The sequence below is a fragment of the Lutra lutra genome, chromosome 7, assembly GCF_902655055.1.
Source record: "Lutra lutra chromosome 7, mLutLut1.2, whole genome shotgun sequence".
NCBI lineage: Eukaryota > Metazoa > Chordata > Mammalia > Carnivora > Mustelidae > Lutra > Lutra lutra.
Window position 1 is genome coordinate 92,680,191 of NC_062284.1, and position 14,716 is coordinate 92,694,906.

A 14,716-nucleotide genomic window follows, 5' to 3' on the forward strand; every position below is an offset into this window, starting at 1 on the left:
GCTCTTTTCCTCTTGAGTCTATATAATTTTGTGTTTCAGGAAAGGTCATTCTATGACTGCAACAGATCAGGACAAAAACAAGACCACCAAGGAATCATTCTGAACATAGACAAAAACACATCATCCAAACCACAAAAATGAAGAAATGTTTTTCCTATTCTGGTTAAAGTAAGTGGCTGCTGCTTCCTCACTTTGTATTGCTTTAACTTTGATTAATTCCTCCTAATAGATCTAGTTTATTAAGATAGTGAATCATAAGTTTTCACTTGCTTTCTGACAGCATCCAATTCAGAACAGAGCCTTCTCCAAAATTACCTACCAAGTGCCCAAATGCTATAATAAGTTCATTCAACAACCTCTTACTACAACACCATATGGTTCCCTGTGATGTGTATTCTCCCTCATTGTAAAGAACAATAAAGCCTAAATTGTTCAGTTATAGGTGTGTTCCTGGAAGTCTTTGCCTGGAAGGCATTGAAAATACCGTTGCCTTCCCATTATCACCCAGCTACAGTCATTGCATATATTGCAATTCAGTTATTCAAGTTACCGTCATTGCATATATTGCAATTCAGTTATTCAAGTTACCAACAAAACAAGTAGGTTGCTAATACAATCACTGATGAAATGAGAACTCAGATACATTTGTCCCAAGAACCTATAAAAATAAGAGATCTATGTAGGTCTATACTGAGGAGTGCAATGATAAGATTTAAGGATTCGCATTATGCTCTACATCTGTAACTAATATAATGTTAATGTCAATTATACCTTAATTTAAAAAAAGATGAAAATTATAAACTACTTTCCCTCTCAACAAACACACTAAACAACCAAACTTCATGAGGGCTCATTAAAAGGGAATGAAATTACAACTTGTGACAGATAAAAGTTTCAACACTGCCTTTTCTTTAAACTTTGTGGTCATAGAGAAATTTGTAAGTAATCATACTCACCAAAATTTCCACCCCGTTTTCTATAAATTGATACTTATAAAGCAGTATCCCAACAATAGTCAAATTCATTATTTTCATGAACACATTTTCATATCTGCACAATGTTATATGGCAATTATATCTCAGTAAAGTTGGGGTAGGGGAAAAACATATCAAACTTTCACCAAGACAATGTGAGAGATGCTTTTAAAGCTCTGCTTAAATGGAAATGTTTAAGTTTAAATGAGTACATTAGAAAAAGAAATTGGTACATTTAAAATTAACAATCTCAATTTTTCCTAATGAAGCTAGGAAATTATTAAATTAAACAAAATAATAAAGATAAGGGTGGAAATAAACAAAATATTAAATGGATAATAGATAAAAATCAATAAAACAAGACAGATTCTTTAAAAAATTAAAAAAAAAAACAGAGTATCACCTAGATTTATCATGAAAAAAAGAGAAAGCAAAAGTCACTGATACAACAGAATGAATGATGGGTATCACTTCTGATCTTAAAGATGAGAATATTAAACAGGATTAAGGAGCAAACTTGTAATGTAAAACAGGTATTGCATGGAAGTGTTGAATCACTATATTATACACCTGAAACTAATATTACATTGTGTGTTAACTGGAATTTAAAAAAAATACTTAAGAAAATAATAAAATGAGATTTTATATTAAACAAACAATTATTGTAGGCCAAAGTAGACAACAACATAGGCAAAACTGACCTATTAAAGTCAAACTATAAAACATCCACAGGAAAAAATAAAATATAAGTAGTCCTGTATAAAGAGGAATGTCAAATAACTTGAGTTTTAAGTAAAAGTCTTCTCACCTGAATGTTCCAGATTCAAGTGGCTTTTGAAGTGAATTCCATGACACCTTGAAGGAATAAATATTGTCCATGTTAACACAAAGTAGAGACATCCTCAAACTCAGCATAGGAAGGTACAATTATGAAAACATGAGAAAAACATTACTAGAAAACTAAAGACTGCTATCTCATCTAAACACGGACACACACATAAAAACCCTTAACAAAATATTAGTAAATATGCATGTAAATTATACCATGATGAAAGTAACTTAAAATTAGCACATCATATCTAACATATTTATAAAATTATATGTTATGACTAAGAAGAATTTATCCAGATTAGAAGGTTGATTGAATATATGGAACTAGCTCACAACATTAAGAAGAAAAGAAAAATAGCATGTCTCAATAGATGCAGAAAGGACTAACAGGCACAGTGTAAAAAATATATAAATAATATCATGTTTAATAACAAAAGACTGGCACTTTCCCTCAGTGATAAAGACAGTGATGTCTGATCTCACTATTTCTGCTTAACATTTTACTGGAGGCTGTAGCCATTGCTATACGGAAAAATAAAAATCACAAAAAATGTTGAGGAATAAATAAAACTATTCACAGAGGTTATGCTAATAAAAATGCTAGGAATCTATAAAAATACTACTAGAAATAAATACATTTGTAGAAAGTGCAAATTGCCAGAGAAAATATGAAAATCAATCTTATTTCAATATGATAGCAACAAACAATTACAATTCTTAAAAAAATAGCATTAAAATAACATGATGTGCTTAGGGGTGGGCTGCAGAAAATATAGACAATGCATATTAAAAACCATGAAATAAGAACATTTGTCTAAAATATATAAAGATGTTACTAATGGGATTGCAGGAACCAAATAAAATGGGCTCTAAATTAGAAAAGACACCTCACAAAAGGGATACAGAGAAAGGCTACTGAATATATGAGATGTTCAACATCATTATCTATCAGTGAAATCTAAATCATATCAAAATGAAAACACTTCAGACACCAAGGAAATAGTAAAAATTTTGAAAACATATAGACAAATATCAAGTATTGACATGGTATAATGAGAAATCTAATGCTCTGCTAAATAATATAGCCACTTTGAAAAGTGGCTTGGCAGTCTCTTGTAAAGTTGTTCATACACTTAATATACATTTAACATATGAATATATATGTATTCAACCAAAAAAATGAAACATACACAAAAAGTTTTTTTACATGAATGACCATAACAACTTTTTTTCACAATAGGCCATAAAGGGAAATAGGCTCAGGGTTCATCAATAGAATAGATGAAAAAAGTTGTTTTGCTTATTTAATGGAATAATAGCAATAAAGTACAACAAACTACAGATACGCTCAGTATGTCAAAAATAAGATGTTGAACAAAAGTCAAACATAAAGAGTACCAACTACATGATCTCATTTATCTGAAGCAACATAAAGGCAAGACTAATCTATGGTGACAGATACAGATCAGTTTTGATGAAGGCCAGGTGTTTGGAGAAGTGATTTACTGAATGTAGCATGAGAGAATTTACTTTTCAGGGATAATGAAAATGTTATATACCTTTTTTTAGTGTGATGGTTATTCATATTTGCATATGCCAAACCCACTGTGCTGAAAACTTGAAAATTAGTACATTTTATTATGTGTAAGCTGTATCTTAAAAATTGATTTTATGATCTCCTTAAAAATATATGTGACATGGTTCCTAGACTTCAGGAATAATCAACGGGAAACAAACACATTTATTTTCTTCATGCTTAAAGAAGTCATCATGTCAGGGAATAACAAACTTAAGGCTATAGTCCATCTGTAGCCTATAGATATCTTGATTGAATGGGATGATGTTAAAAAGAAGGTTCTCTCTACTTAACCACACTGCCCACAGTTCTCTATTTTTAAAAGGCTTTTTGGTTTTTGTGGGGGTTTTTGTGTGTGTGTGTTTTTGGCCTCATATGTTCATGTTACTGTCCTGGTCACTGAAGACATTGGAATATGCAGCCTCTGCATTTGGGCAGAATATTTGCAAATTATACCCACTGCCATAATCAAACGTAAATTCCACCAAATTCCAAAAGCCTGAACAGTCTTTTTGCAGTGCTGCTTACCCTGGATATTTTCACTTAACCTTATCTTGTCCTACATATTCATAATTATACAAGCAGATTCTTGGGCATGAGGTATACATGCTTCATCAAAGTTTTTAGGAAATGCTACCAAATCACTTATTAGTGATAGTCATGCATATAGTTAAGAAGTCTTCCTATTTTCACCTAATGCTCAGAACTGTAATGTGTATTTACTTAATAATATGCTTTTGTGTTCTGAAATTACTCAGTATATAGTGTCTATATGGTCCAATAACTCTACAAAGAAATTTTTTAATGTATTGCTCTACATTCTTTTTATTTTATGTAAATTGTTCTGATAATAAAAATTGACCTACTTGGATTATTTATATGATGCTCTTTGGCCAAACATAGTAATCGTCTCATAAATAAGTACATTGGTATAAACTTCTTTTAGTGGAAGAGTTTTCTAACATAAGACCCACTTTAGCTTCAAAAAAAAAGAATAAATAATTTAAAGATAATTTGGGAGCTTTACATTTATTAACAGTTTTCCTGTACATTTTAAGGACTTGTAAATGTGAATCCATTTGAACACCTATTTTGTGTATTCTAGAATGTAGTCTACTTTAAATTTACATGCTGCTTAGATACAACTGCCTATCCTTGGATTTTATTAGTAATTCCTCATGCTAGAGAAATCATGTTCAAATGCCACAGTTTTGGCTATGGAGAGAGTAGGACAATTATTGAACTTCAAAAAGGATTATCCTGTGTAATATATTTTGTTGCTTTTTCAGACATATTTTGAAACTATAAATAATGAGAAAGTCAATATAGGTTCAAAGAAAAATATTCAGTAAAAGTGAGTTTGGGTTTAATAGTATCTACTTTTATACGACTAGTTATAAAGAGTACACAGGATCCCCTTAAAAGACTTCTTGTGTTTGTTTAGTGTTTCTCCTTGAGGGATACAGACCAGATTCCTTAAATGGCTCTCAATATTCACTATGGAATAGAAATAAATGAACAGTTAAGCTCAAACTCAAAGTTTATCAGAAGAGAAAACTTCACTGAATTCAGTGCTGAAGGGAAAATGTTTGCCAGGTCACTAAGGATTTATTTCAGTTTGCTACAGCCCAAGGCGACAATGCTGAAAGTACATTTACATGTTAGTGCTGACTATTCAAAGTCCTTTTGCAACATGTATGGATCCATTTCCCATTACTTATTTATAAAAGTAAGTGCATAAAAGTGGTAATAGACAAATTGATTTTGTTGCATTGAAATTGTCAGCTACTGTATTTTCAAGCAAAATAATCTCTTTTTTAACATTATCTGCTATAATCAGTTGAGGCTTGATTAGTTCAAATAAAATAAATAAAATAAAACCATCTTTATAAGAATGAAAATTAGTATTTTCCATTTTATTATAAAATTCAGAGGTAATTTTATTTAGATTTTTATGATAGCTCCAGTATTTCACAGTCATTTTGAGTTTTAGGAAAACGTAGCATTGCAAATGGAAAATATAAAGTGCAAACATTATCTTTGACATTCTATTAATTAGTCATCATTAAAATGATTTATCTTAAGACTCCAGTATTACAAGAACTGATTTCCATAAGAAGAATAAGATTTGGAAATTTTACAAAATCAAGACAATTAGAACATTTCTTTTAAAATACTTCATTTAAATGCATATCAGGTCTAGATAATCATAGCAATTATTTTCTCATGAAGAATAACCCAGATTTTAGCCTATAATTAATCACCTTGCCAGTCACTGAAATACATCATGCATTATTTTTATTACCGGGAAGCTGTTTTTAGTAGTCATAAAAATGTTTGATTAAGAATGGAAGCAGAGAGGTAGATTAATGTGAAGCTAATGAAGCTTAACACAGTGCTGTTCGCTTTCATGGGCCCCCCCTTCCGGACCTTGGGAAAAACGCTGGCAATGTGTTCATGTGATCTTACATTTTAAAAAAAATCAGGAATAATATTTTTATCTGAAATCAAGCAAAAACCCTGTACTTTATAGACAGTTAAATGTTGCTAGAGTGGTTGTGAGCACTTTGGGGATCCAGGAAAGAAGATGGATTTGTGCTACATTCAATTGAAGTATAGAGGGACGTCTTTACGTGAATTGCAGTGACTTCGATGTATAGTTAGGTGATTAGTGACCCTCTGGTAGAGAGGAGTTCCACTATGCCAGCTTACCTAATGTCACAGCACAGAGGCTCAGGGGATGAGCGTTTATGATAGAATGTGCCCTGTAATTCTCTGCATGGGATGTATACACACAGTGGAAGAGTAACAAAGTTTAAAATGAACAGAATAAGAAGGGAATCATGTAAATTCTTCCAAATATTTCATGAGCAAAATTATAAGTAGAAGATTTAATTCTAGTCAATTTTAATCAAATTCTCCTATCAGGAATACACAATGTACTATGTGTAATGTAGTATATGCAATATATTATATATGGAAAATACTTTTTTTTCATTTCGCTTTTCTCGTAGGAGTCACACAAAAGAGAAATTATCAGAATTTCTAGTTGGTATAACATACATCTGTAGTGTTACTACGGGGCTATTCTTTAGTGAACTTGTCCATGTGGCAAGTCAAATATCAGTAATTAAAAACAAATTTTAAGCAACTATAATAGAGGAAACTCCGAATTACTTTTTCCTTTCTTCTATAGAAAATTTTATTATAAAATCATGGTCATATGAAGAGGAAATATAAATATGTAAGACAAAGATATGGGAATAATTAGAGATTTCAGATTAATAATTATTTACTTTTTGCATTTTATTATGTTTATGGTATTAAAAAGCATTTTATAATTTATATTTTTGTCATCTCATTCTCAAGGTAAATAAGTGGACATAAATTACAAATTTATTATTTATAATTTTATGTCCTGTTTTTTTTTTTTTTTTTAAAGCAGCTATGGGGGACCCTGGGTAGTGCAATTGGTTGGGCGTCCATCTCTTGGTTTCAGTTCAGGTCATGATCTCAGGAGTCTGCTTAGGACTCTCTCTTCTTCTCTATCTGCTCCTCTCCCCCCACCCCCACCATGTCTCTCTCGCTCTCTCTCTCTCTCTCAAATAAATAAATAAATCCTTCAAAAGTAAAAAATAAAAGAGGCTATCAAAAATTATAAAAACTTTAGGACACCAAACACAGGGTTCTTCTCTTATTAAGCAATTAATATTCACACAAATAATTAGATCAATATTTTTCAAAAATTATAAATTCTTTCAAAACAAATCTAATGTCATTCTCCTAAATATAAATGTCTGGAAAATGGTATTACTAAGCTTCTCATTTGTCCCAAGGATAGTCTACTATGTAAAAAAAAAAAAAAAAATCACACACCTGCTTGTAAAAGCAGAACTTCCCATGATTCCAGGTAGTTTAGGAGACCCAGGTACCCTAAATTTTTGTGCAACAGTGAGAATAGCAGAAATAATATGGTAGAATATTTATAAAAATATATAAAACAAGTATCTCATTCAATTAAAAATGTTAATCTTGCAATTATTTTGAGTACTTGTAATGAATACAAATCCTATTACGTAAGAAATTTTAAGCTTATATGGTTTATATAATCCAAAAAGAAGTAACATTAAGTAGACTGTAAATCACTGTATAAGAAAATAGGTACATATTTAAAATTTTTTTCTAGTGGAAGACTGACCAGTGAAATAATTGCAGTGCTTAAAATCATTGCAGTTTTCAGGACGCCTGGGTGGCTCAGTTGGTTGGATGACTGCCTTTGGCTCAGGTCATGATCCCGGAGTGCTGGGATCGAGTCCCGCATTGGGCTCCCAGCTCCACGGGGAGTCTGCTTCTCTCTCTGACCTTCTCCTCGCTCCTGCTCTCTCTCACTGTCTCTCTCTCTCTCAAATAAATAAATAAAATCTTTAAAAAAAAATCATTGTGGTTTTCTAAGTCTCCCTCCCTTTTCCTTAATATTCTTTTGTTCCATCAACACTCCCTTTCTTTTGTTTACTATATGATTCATATGGCAAAATGTTATTCATTGCTTATATTAATATTCTGCATTTCATCTCCAGAGACAAGTGACAATAAAGAGTCTCATTGTAAACTGAGAAAGAAAGGATCTTGCCATTTGCGACGACGTGGATGGAACTAGAGGGTATCATGCTTAGCGAAATAAGTCAATCGGAGAAAGACAACTATCATATGATCTCCCTGATATGAGGGAGAGGAGATGCAACATGGGGGGTTAAGGGGGTAGGAGAAGAATAAATGTAACAAGATGGGATTGGGAGGGAGACAAACCATAAGTGACTCTTAATCTCACAAAACAAACTGAGGGTTGATGGGGGGAGGGGGGTTGGGAGAGGGGGGATGGGGTTATGGATATTGGGGAGGGTATGTGCTATGGTGAGTGTTGTGAAGTGTGTAAACCTGGCGATTCGCAGACCTGTACCCCTGGGGATAAAAATATATGTTTATAAAAAAAATAAAATTAAAAAAAAAGAAAGAAAGAAAGAAAGGAAATAATTTTTCTCCATATTTTTCTGTCATCATCTTAGTGGTGGAACTTAAAAGATGCACTTTAATTTCACAGGAGAGCACTTTAAAATAGAGTCTATGTAAGTTACTTAACTATAAAATAAAAATAAAATGTATTTGAATATTGAGAAATTTAAAATTTAATATTCAAATCACCATACTATTATTATAAAACCTGTCATTTTTCTCCCTTAACTAATATAATTATGTAATCAAGTATTTTAGGATGAAGGTTTTTCTCATTTATTTTAATTAAGTGTTCTTTTCTTTCCTATTCTAATACGTATAAATAGAACTATTTTTGGGCACCTGGGTGGCTCAGTGGGTTAAGCCTCTGCCTTCAGCTCAGGTCATGATCTCAGGGTCCTGGAATTGAGTCCTGCATCGGGCTCTCTGCTCAGCAGGGAGCCTGCTTCCTCCTCTCTCTCTCTCTGCCTGCCTCTCAGCCTACTTGTGATCTCTCTCTGTCAAATAAATAAATAAAATATTTAAAACTATTTCTTACATCTTTATATTTTTGCAAGAGTGAAATATTTTTTGTTAAATAATTAACAATATTTTGCATAATACACATTAGATATTCTAATGTGTATTCTTTGTAAACATGTGACTCCTGTGCTTGTGTAGGGCCCACAAAACCATGTCTATTAAGGGGTTCAGTGTTGTAAGGTAAACAAGTTTTTGATGATGGATACATTCTGAAATTAAAATAATATCTCATATTAGAAGCATTTCTACATTTAGGCAGCTAAGATGGATATCAGAGTAGTTTTATTTTCTTTCATTTTTAAATTACATTTTGATAAGTAAAAAAAGTATTTGAATAGAGGTTATCACTTTTTTCATTTTTATTGAGACATAATTGGCATGGAACATTGTATAAGTTTAAGGTGTATGCCATGATGATTTGGTATATGTACACACTCTGAAATGATTACTACATTTAGTTAAGAATCCATTACTTCACATAGTTACAAAATTTGTTTGCTCCTTTTGATGAGAACTTTTTAAGATTTATTCTCTCAGTAACTTTCAAATATATAGACACTGTTATTATCTACAGTCAACATGTTGTACACATCATCCCCAGAATTTACTTTCTTACAACTGAAAGTTTATACATTTTGACCACCATCACCCATATCTTGCTCTTTATGTCAGGTTTAGAAAGAGGAAATGTCTTTCTTCATGTTTTAAAGAATTATACTATGTCCATTTGAAAAAAAATTTGATATTCCCATTTTTCCTTCCACTATTTCTTACACAAATATCTCCTTGCTTTATGTTTCCACTCTATGATTAGACACATTTCATTGCAAGCTCTTTGGCACCTCTAGTCCTTTAAATTGTTTTCTTCCCTAGGTTTGTTTTCTAGGTTCTCTTCTCCACTATTTTTTTTTTAAATCTCCCCATGGACTGAAGTCACATATAAATTTAAATGAAGAGCAATTGTATATTTCTAGGTCTCCTCAACTTCCAGATATACATACATATATCTCTCAAACTGCTTCTTGGATGTTTTTGTTTGATATCTTATAACATTGGACTCAACATGACCAATACTGAATACTTCAGCTTTCCCCAATAGCTCAAATTTGAATTTATAGTCATAACATTCTACTATGCAATTAGCAATAAAATTCTGCCAATCTACATTTTCAAATACATCCAAAACTTCCATGGCTACTTCTCCACAATAGCCTACAACCATGTTCTACATATGCTCTTGCTTAAAAACTTTAAAAGTCTCTTCCTTCGGCATAGAATGTATACTAATTGATAAAGCATGTTGTCTTAGTCTGCTTGGGCTTCTGTAACAAAAAAATACCACTGACTACATGGCTTAAACAACAATGCATCTTCTCACAATGCTGAAAGCTAGGAACCCATGATCAAGGTGCCAGCAAATTTGATTTTTTGTGAAAACTCTCTTCCTGGTTATAAATGGCCACCTTCTCTTCATATCCTCACATGGCCTTTTCTCAGTGCACATCCATCAGAGAAAGATAGAGCCAGCTCTCTTGTGTCTCTTCTTATAAGGACACTAATTTTATTGGATCAGAGCCCCAACGTGGTCTCATTTAACCTTAATTACTTTGGACCCTATTTCCAAATACCATTCACCCTGGGAAAGAGAGCTTAAACACAAATTTTATAGACACATTCAGTCCATAACACATGGCAATGAATCAAGAGTTTGTTTCTGCTAGTGACTTTTTCTCTTTATGTTGAACTTTTTCAATGTATGCTCAACTTGACTGAATATTTTCATTTTCTTTTACTCAATAAATTTTATTTTTTTAAAGCATCTTCAGCCTTCTAGACAACATTCTCATTATCTGGGGCAACATCAGAAGGAAAACCAAATACCATTTCTGCTTTCATGAAGCTTTAATTTTGGTGGGAAAAGACAGTAAATGAATAACTAAATGCAAAGTCCCTCAATATATTTCTAAAGCTGGAATATTCTCTACCTCTCTCTACAACCCCAAGACTGCCTGTCTTTCTGTGCATGTGTTTCTATTTGTCTCATGTACTACAATATACACATACACACACAACTATTCATAATTCAGATCTTACTTTACCTCTTTTCTAAAAATTCTCCTCTGGTTACTTTAGAATGAATAAGATTGCACTGGCACATAATGTCACATCATAGTATGGTGATAAAACATGCCCATATTTTATTTCAGCAACTTATTGAGCTATTTCCAGGAGGATAAGAGATTATAACTACCTATATTCATCACTGCACACCCAGCACTTAGCAGTGACTGATATATAATGGACATTCATTCAATCAATACTGAGTGCTGTTGAACATTAGATCACATTTCTTACACAGCACTTCTCAAAGTATCTAGCTAGGAGTGTTAATTATTTGGACTAATACTGAGTGTTACCTTGAAAAAAAATGAAGTTTTGGTAGCCTATCACTGAATTTAACATTGTTTACCTTGATTATTTAGTATAGACATACTCAGGGTGCTTAATATGAAATTGAGATGATGAATCATGAAGATACATTGTATCCTGCTTTTTCCAAATGATTTTATTGTGCAACCCTTTTTCCTCATGGCATCTCTCATATTGATTAATCTGTATGACTAGCTTTAAGTCAACACTCTCTATAATCTTTTTCTTTCTCCATTGCTGAGCTGGAGGTAAGTCTTCCGGCAAAAATTAATGGTGCCCTTTGCTCTTAACATTTGTAAACTAATGAATGACAAAATTTTAACACTTTCTCAGATCAAAGAATCATATGGAAGTCGTTTTTACAGAACTATTTTATACTAGCTCATTAATACCATCAAAGGCACATGTAGAATATAAAGGCCTATTGTCAGAAGAACAAAATAAATAACCTCATTAAAATTTAACTGAGAGTACATGTATTAAGGAACAATTAGAGTTTTCCTGATAAACATTTTAAGTGCTAATTGGTTACAATGGGAGGTCTTAAGATTAAAATTTCTTTGAAACCTGTGCATTGCTGTAAGAATTTCCATATACATATAATAATGAAAATAATAACAACATCATTAATACAAAACACTTTACCAATTGACCATAATAAATATGAGTAATACAATTAAGGTGAACTTCATGAGCTCTACAATCACTAGGCAAAGAATAATGCCAGGCACTAACAAAGAATAATTCTGAAAATGTAAATTATCAGAGTCAGTGAGGATGCTTGTTAAACTTCTGGATGGACTCTATGAAATTTAGATCCTTGTTCAGTGACTCTGAGGTAAAGGAAGCCTGGAATTGTACATTATAAAATGTCATAAATAAGACATTCCCAACCTCTCTCTTCTCAGCAACCTTAGTGTTGTGTTTTATTCCATAGCATCCTTAGGCCAAAAGAAATACATAATTGTTGGGTGCCTGGGTGGCTCAATCAGCTGACCATCTAATTTCAGCTCAAGTCATGATCCCAGGGTTCTGGGATTGAGTCCCACATGGGGCTTCCTGCTCAGCGAGGAGTCTGCTCTCCCTCTATACCTTCCCACTGCTTGTGCTCTCTCAAATAAATAGATAAAATTTTTAGGGAAAAAAAAGAAATACATAATTGTTTATTGAGTGGCTAAACAACAGTATTCGTGTCTTAAAAACTTCATAACTATTCAAAAATTAATGAATACAAATATTATTGTCATGTAACATCTATTATTTACTGGGGATACACAAGGAACAAAGGCTCTATAGGACTTTTCAAACTTTGGAATCAGATTGAATACTATCACCTTCATTTCAGGTTCCACACTAATTTCTAAGGAGCATTTGCTTCTCATCACAACAGCTATCCAAATCCAAACTATTGACTTGATATTGTTTTTTCTAATTTTAACACAGTGACTCATTTTCAGAATCTGCTTCTCAAAGCCCTAAAGGTGCCTTGGTAATAGCAGAAATGTGTTGACAGCAAGTAGGGTGATACAACAGGTATTGAACCAACAGGTATAAGAGCAGCTCCACATTTTTATAACTTTTATATGTGTATGGCCATTAGCAATACGATTTTTTAAAAATATATTTTATTTATTTATCTGACAGACAGAGATCACAAGTAGGCAGAGAGTCAGGCAGAGAGAGAGGGGGAAGCAGGCTCCCTGCTGAGCAGAGAGCCTGATGTGGGGCTCAATCCCAGGAACCTGGGATCATGACCTGAGCCGAGGGCAGAGGCTTTAACCCACTGAGCCACCCAGGTGCCCCAAGTAATATGATTTTAAAATTATTTGCAAACTAACTCTAAAAGACATACATTTCTGCTTGTAATATGCTATGTAATTTTTACTATCAATAAAAACTGTCAAGTTGTCATGGATTTATTCATCTACATAACATTAGGCATTTTAAAATATTCTATTTAAAGGTCTTTTGTTAAGGTGGAAAAAATAGGTTATTTAAGCTAGGTGGGGTCCCCAAGATTCACTAGGATTCAGGAATCAGAAAAACTGTCCTACTGATAGATAATACTGATTTATTGCAGAAAAAATACAGATTAAATCACAGCAAAGGAAAGAGGTATATGGGTGAAGTCAAGTAAGAAATCTATTTCACACCTTCTTTCCTCTTTTGGCATTATCACCTAATCTATATATTTTTTTAATCATTTTTTAATTTATTTTCAACATAACAGTATTCGTTGTTTTTGTACCACACCCAGTGCTCCATGCAATCTGTGCCCTCTCTAATACCCACCACCTGGTTCCCCCAACCTCCCACCCCCCCCACCTCTTCAAACCCTTCAGATTGTTTTTCAGAGTCCATAATCTCTATATATTTTTATATAAAAATTACCCTTTCAAATCCACCAAGTATATTGATATATAAAATATATTTCACATTGTACATATAATAGAATTGGGGGAAAATAAATTAAGTACATTTTTAAGTCTCTCAATAGTAAAATCCACTATGGACTCAAGTGGGAAAATACTGACATTTCAAAAATATGACTTTCTGTTATATTTTCCTTTCCTACTTGAATGGTAGATGGAATTGTCATCCTTCTAATTCATAAAAATAAAAACAACCCACGGAGGTAAAGTATGAATAGCCTCTTTTCCTAAATTAACTGTCAAATAGTTAATTAATTCTACATATATAATATCAATTATTTTGGTTTGAAACAGTATGTTTTGACATACTATAGGAATTCATTTTTCATATCGATTGAATAAGATGTTTAAAACTAAATATAAGTTAGGGGTTTTTATGTTTGATCTACTTATTTTACACATTAGGAAATTAAAGAGGTGACATAATTGGCATCAGTTTCAAGGCATGTTTTGATGAAAAATATACAAGAAAAAAATGTGGGGCGCCTGGGTGGCTCAGTGGGTTAAGCCGCTGCCTTCGGCTCAGGTCATGATCTCAGGATCCTGGAATCGAGTCCCGCGTCGGGCTCTCTGCACAGCGGGGAGCCTGCTTCCCTCTCTCTCTCTCTCTCTGCCTGCCACTCTGTCTACTTGTGATCTCTCTCTGTCAAATAAATAAATAAATAATCTTTAAAAAAAAAAAGAAAGAAAAAAATGTAAGTTCATAACTTAGGAAATTAACAATAAATATACATTAAGCATAAGATAAATGTAAATTAAACCACAGTGATATAATACCACACTCATAAAAATAAAGTGAGAAATGAAGGAGAATAACAAGTAATGAAAAGCATTTGGACTAACAGGAAATTTCGCATACTATTGTTATTTGTGGTAAGGGGTACTTAATTTGGCAAACATTTTAGACAGCCCTTTTCCAGTATCTACTAAAACAGAATATA

General features: G+C 32.6%; 1 long non-coding RNA gene across 1 annotated transcript in view; it reads right to left on the minus strand.

Moving 5' to 3' along the window:
* LOC125105112 (uncharacterized) overlaps positions 1–14,716 on the minus strand; it is a 272,805-nt gene that overhangs the window by 48,266 nt on the left and 209,823 nt on the right. Inside the window, exon 5 of the long non-coding RNA XR_007128811.1 lies at positions 1,783–1,829. This is a non-coding gene — a long non-coding RNA (uncharacterized LOC125105112). The remainder of the gene's footprint in view (positions 1–1,782; positions 1,830–14,716) is intronic.